Here is a 6,615-nt window from a genome sequence, read left to right as displayed (position 1 = left end):
TACATGTTTGGTATCTGCGAACTCGTAATGACCTGGAGAATCCTAATAGCAGGTCAGTTTTAGCATTTAGTGCACGTGGTAAATAAAAATCCCAAAAAAACGATTGCGAAATTGCACTTTTTTTTTCAATTTCACCGCACTTGGAACTTCTTTCTCGTTTTCCCGTAAGAGAAGCAAAAAACGGAAACTCAAAACCAGAAAAACCCAAGGTGGTGAAGGGGTTAAAAAAAAGAATTTGGCGCAAAACAAGCAAACAAAAAAGCCTAAAAAATGAGAAAAAAATAGATAAATATATAACAAAAAAGATATAATAAAAAATATATAATAAAAAATATCTAAATATATAACAAAAAAAAAAAGCAAATTCAAAAGTAATTTAAAAAAAAATTGGTGTAAAATCCGTCATGGCGGGGAAAAAAAAAAAGGAAAAAAATATGATTTAAAATTATAAAAATGGGCGAGACCACAAAATATTACTTTGGCGAGAACGATCAGCAGAGGCAATCGAATAAGGAGTTTAGAAAATACCCTATAAAAGATAGTATAAAAGCTATGGGATAGATCATTGTTTTTTTTGTTTGTTTTACTGTAAAAATAAAAAGTTGCTTTAAAAACAAAGTTGGAAAAAAATAAATTATTAAAAAATCCATTTCCGCTGCGAGCAGGGTTCGAACCTGCGCGGGGAGACCCCATTGGATTTCAAGTCCAACGCCTTAACCACTCGGCCATCACAGCGCCATGTAAAAGGCTGCAGAGATTTCCCTCTACAGCCTGCGAGCCCTGATGACGTCTCCTGTCCTCGCAGGTCGTGTGTGGACGGAAAATGGAGGCATTTCCTTGACATTTTATTGGTAATTCATCATTAGTAATTCAGATTACCGCCTTGTTATATGTCTACATAACCAGCATCGTCACAACTGCCCCCTGCTGGTCACAAGCGCGTACTGCACAGCAGTTTGTAGCACAGCGCTCTTCAGGATTGATTCTACCTTCCGTGCACATAAATGTCCAGCTCAAGATATTTTACCTGCATTAATATTTATTCGCTAATTTATATATTTATTTAGTCAAAAACTGGATCCAACTGCGGAACGAGCGCTGACCACCAGATGGCGCTGTTGACCGTGATTTGAGCATAATCCGATCTCAGTGGCGGCCTCTGCTGGAGGATATAAGATTGCAACAAAAGTAGCAGCGAACCAACGATTACATAAATCCCTAATTGTAATGATCTTATCAGCATAAAAAGTCTAATAAAAGAAAAAAAAAACCTGGAAAAAAAACTCTCTCTTTGTAATGCTATAATTTACTGTTAGATATTAAATGCAATTAATGTTGACACCAAATTTTGAGTAAATTAAAAGGCATTATTTTTACTTTTTGGGACCAATCAGGGGGCATAATTGCATTTTGGGGGTACTTAAGGAGAATTTTTACCAATGAGGCCACTTAAGGAGAATTTTTACCTATGGGGGCACTCAGGGGACATTATTACATTTTATGGGGCAGTTGTATCAATATTTCTAGACTATCACGGCATTATTACTTGTTAAGGAGACAATCCATTTTTGGGGACTGTTTTATTAATTACAAATCATATTTGTAATTGTGTTCCTTTAAAAAAATTGCTCTTTTTGCCTTCTACAGCTTCTGCATTGGATTGTTTAGTGCTGGTTGCAGAATGAGCTAACTTAGAATCCATCAGTGAGCTCATGCTGCCAGTACAATAGGAGAGTTTCTCTTTCTAATCTTTTTCTGAGCTCCTTTCAGCTGATTGGCTTACCGCCAATGGCGGCAGGCCACGCAACTGCTATGGGGTCCGTGAGTCGGGGGGGCCCGGTGTCAGTGCCTGCATCGAGCCCTCCCTCCGGCCAGCCAGTGCCGACCCCCGCATTCAACTGTACCAGCAGATGCCGATACAGTTGAAAGCAATGATGGAGGTGGGAGCGTCATATGACACGCCCTCTCCCATCACTGCCCCTCTGCGTCTGACGCCCCGGGAGCGATGATGTCACTTCATCGCGCTGCACGCTGTGTCAGACAGTGGAGCTGCGCGGTGAGGACATGCGCTGAAGAGACCGAAGCAGCGGGGGAATGAGGAGAGGTGAGTATTGTGCTTATTTATTTTTTAATCAATGAGTACATGGTACCCATATTACTAGGGGCTGCATTTTACCCTATTGGGAGCCGTATTTTACTCTGTGGAGGACCATGGGAGTGTATTATACTGTGTGGAGGACCATGGAGAGTGCATTATACTGTGTGGAGGACCATGGAGAGTGCATTATACTGTGTGGAGGACCATGGGGAGTGTATTATACTGTGTGGAGGACTATGGAGAGTGCATTATTCTCTGGAGGACCAAGGGGAATGTATTATACTGTGTGGAGGACCATGGAGAGTGCATTATACTCTGTGGAGGACCATGGAGAGTGCATTATACTCTGTGGAGGACCAAGGGGAATGTATTATACTGTGTGGAGGACTATGGAGAGTGCATTATACTCTGTGGAGGACTATGGAGAGTGCATTATACTCTGTGGAGGACCATGGAGAGTGCATTATACTCTGTGGAGGACCATGGGGAGTGTATTATACTGTGTGGAGGACCATGGAGAGTGCATTATACTCTGTGGAGGACCATGGGGAGTGTATTATACTGTGTGGAGGACCATGGAGAGTGCATTTTACTCTGTGGAGGACCATGGAGAGTGTGTTATACTCTGTGGAGGACCAAGGGGAATGTATTATACTTTTTGGAGGACCATGGAAAGTGCATTATACTCTGTGGAGGACCATGGAGAGTGCATTATACTCTGTGGAGGACCAAGGGGAATGTATCATACTGTGTGGAGGACCATGGAGAGTGCATTATACTCTATGGAGGACCATGGAGAGTGCATTATACTCTGTGGAGGAACATGGGGAGCACATTATACTCTGTGGAGGAACATGGGGAGCGCATTATACTCTGTGGAGGACCATGGAGAGTGCATTATACTCTGTGGAGGACCATGGAGAGTGCATTATACTCTGTTGAGGAACATGGGGAGCACATTATACTCTGTGGAGGAACATGGGGAGCGCATTATACTCTGTGGAGGACCATGGAGAGTGCATTATACTCTGTGGAGGACCATGGAGAGTGCATTATACTCTGTGGAGGACCAAGGGGAATGTATTATACTGTGTGGAGGACCATGGAGAGTGCATTATACTCTGTGGAGGACCATGGAGAGTGCATTATACTCTGTGGAGGAACATGGGGAGCACATTATACTCTGTGGAGGAACATGGGGAGCGCATTATACTCTGTGGAGGACCATGGAGAGTGCATTATACTCTGTGGAGGACCATGGAGAGTGCATTATACTCTGTTGAGGAACATGGGGAGCACATTATACTCTGTGGAGGAACATGGGGAGCGCATTATACTCTGTGGAGGACCATGGAGAGTGCATTATACTCTGTGGAGGACCATGGAGAGTGCATTATACTCTGTGGAGGACCAAGGGGAATGTATTATACTGTGTGGAGGACCATGGGGAGCACATTATACTCTGTGGAGGACCATGGGGAGTGTATTATACTGTGCGGAGGACCATGGGGAGTGTATTATACTGTGCGGAGGACCATGGGGAGTGTATTATACTGTGTGGAGGACCATGGAGAGTGCATTATACTCTGTGGAGGACCATGGGGAGTGTATTATACTGTGTGGAGTACCATGGGGTGTGCATTTTACTTTGTGGAGGACATGGGTAGTGTATTATACTTTGTGGAGGACCATGGGGAGTGTATTTTACTGTGTGGAGGACCATGGGGAGTGCATTTTACTCTGTGGAGGACCATGGGGAGTGCATTTTACTCTGTGGAGGACCATGGGGAGTGTATTATAATGTGTGGAGGACCATGGGGAGTGCATTATACTCTGTGGAGGACCATGAGGAGTGTATTTTATTGTATGGAGGATTATGTGGACGCATTATACTTTATGGAGGATTATGGAGGTGCGTTTTCATTTATTTATTTATTTTACTCAGCTATATAGCGCCATTAATTCCTCAGCGCTTTACAGACATTATCATCACTGTCCCAATTGGAGCTCACAATCTAAGTTCCTTATCAGTATGTCTTTGAAGTATTATGGGGGCGTGTTATACTATATGGAGGTTTATGGGGGGGTGCCTTATACTATATGGAGGATTATGGGGACGGGTTATACTATATGGAGGATTATGGGGACGGGTTATACTATATGGAGGATTATGGGGACGCGTTATACTATATGGAGGATTATGGGGACGGGTTATACTATATGGAGGATTATGGGGACGCGTTATACTATATGGAGGATTAGGGGGGCGCGTTATACTATATGGAGGATTATGGGGGCGCGTTATACTATATGGAGGATTATGGGGGTGTGTTATACTGTATGGAGGATTATGGGGGTGCGTTATACTATATGGCAGATTATGGGGGCACGTTATACTACATGGAGGCCTATGGGGAGAGCATTATACTATATGGAGGATTATGGGGACGCGTTATATTACATGGAGGATTATGGGGGCGCATTATACTATATGGAGGATTATGGGGTGCATTATACTATATGGTGGTTTATGGGGACGTGTTATTGACGCGCCCCCTGGGCCATGTTCTGTAGCGTTGCGCACGCGGGGAATACCCGGAGCCGGATCTGTTGGGGGTGGTAGTCCTCGTGGCGGTGACCCGGTCTGTGCCCAGGGTGGTCAAACTAAGTGGCAGTGCTCGGCATTAAGATGTTATAGAGTTCGACTACGCCACCCGTTGATTGCGGCTATGAAGCCGCCGCTGCAGGGCAGACCGCTGAGGCCAGTGGTACGGTGGTGCAGCGTGGATGGTATAACCCCCAACGGGAGGGGTATAGCCTCAGGGCAGGTAATGAGGCAGGGAGGAATGATGGTGGTAGTGGTGGTGTGACAAGGAATCACTGAGACGTGCGGTTGCAGTTTTCACAGCTTTACTCACAGTTCTTTATCAGGTCACTTGTGCGCAGTAAGGACCACCCGAGCCGTGCCGCGCCCACCAGGTGAGGGACTCGGTTAACTCCCAGGCAATTCCGGAGCGTGGTCCAGAGCTCCCCTCTCTTCCTTCCTACTGGCCGTCCCCACCAGGGACCCACCTTTGTCCGGCTCCCTCGGGCCTTCTGGTGGTGAAACCTTTCCCGGTTTCCCTGACCCTATATGGTATGCCTTCCTGGTGGATGTGGCGAGGGGTCGCGCCAAAACTTGACCACGACCTCCGGTTCCTGGCTAAGGATAATTGGCCTCCACCAGTTTGGGATCCGGCACCCTGTTCTGCCAACCCTTCACCCGGTATCTTGTGGGATCTCAGGGTTCCCTCTGTGCTTGCGTCTCTGGGCCTTTCCTTGTGTTTCTGTTCCTTCTCTCTCTCTGTCTCAGGTCTCACTTCAGGCTTGCCTCTGGAGCTGGGCCCAGACTGAGCCACAGCTCCCCGTCAGCCCTCTCTGGCTGAGCTCCTCTCCTCTTCTCCTCCTGCCTGAACTGAACCCTGATCTAAGATGGTGCCCACCTTATATACCTCCCTCTATGTGTGAGCCCAGGTGACCAGCACCCAATGGGCTCCTACCTATGCCCAGAGTCCCTCCCCTGTCTGCTCCTACACCACAGGGATATTCCTCCCCCCTCCCCACTCCAGCCGGGGACAGACGCTGTCGTACCTGCACATCTATCTGGTGGGAGTACCGTTGATCTGTCCCCCGGAAATGGGGTGAGTGTGGTGCATGCAGCTAACTGAGCTCCGTTCCACACTCCATCCTTACCCGGGAGTGGAATACCACACCTCTGGATCGAGGTGCAATACCCCTGTAGCAGCCGAGTCCTCGGGGTGCTACATTATACTATATGGAGGACTATGGGGAGAGCAGTATACTATATGGAGGATTATGGGGACGCGTTATACTATACGGAGGATAATGGGGCACGTTATACTATATGGAGGATTATAGGGGTGCGGTATACTATATGGAGGATTATGGGGGTGCTTTATACTATATGGAGGCCTATGGGGGGAGCATTATACCATATGGAGGACTATGGGGAGAGCATTATACTATATGGATTATGGGGACGCATTATATTATATGGAGGATTATGGGGGCGCGTTATATTATATGGAGGATTATGGGGTGCGTTATACTATATGGAGGACTATGTTGGGCCATTATACTATATGGAGGACTATATGGGGCCCGTTATACTGTATGTAGGGCTGTATTGGGGTCACCATACTTTGTCTTGGGAGTTGAGGTGGGCACAGTAGGGTCAATATACTGTGCATGTGGAGGGTAATGCAGAGGAATTCACCATGGGGTATAATACTGTGTTTGGGGGGCACTTTTGTTAGCATCACACTTTATGGGGGCAATGAAAGAGGAATCTAGGACTTCAGCAGGTGGAAAATTACTAACTGAAGGCTGGAAAGTTGTGAGATCTGCTCTTCTGTGACTCCAGCAAGTATTTTATTTTTTTGAAGGGATGAGGCACAATTAAAACTTTTGCTATGGGGCCCCGTGATTTTTATGTACGCCCCTGATATAATTTTTTT

At 46.2% G+C, this 6,615-nt stretch overlaps 1 non-coding gene across 1 annotated transcript; it reads right to left on the bottom strand.

The window, feature by feature from the left end:
* Positions 1-653: 653 nt before the first annotated feature.
* On the bottom strand, positions 654-735 carry TRNAS-UGA (transfer RNA serine (anticodon UGA)). The gene has a single exon. It is a non-coding gene; the product is annotated as a tRNA-Ser (tRNA).
* Positions 736-6,615: the final 5,880 nt, after the last annotated feature.

This window comes from Phyllobates terribilis, unplaced genomic scaffold (assembly GCF_046119375.1).
Source record: "Phyllobates terribilis strain yellow unplaced genomic scaffold, ASM4611937v1 Scaffold_10__3_contigs__length_209671492, whole genome shotgun sequence".
NCBI classification, from domain to species: domain Eukaryota; kingdom Metazoa; phylum Chordata; class Amphibia; order Anura; family Dendrobatidae; genus Phyllobates; species Phyllobates terribilis.
This window is presented reverse-complemented; position numbering and strand designations above follow the sequence as displayed.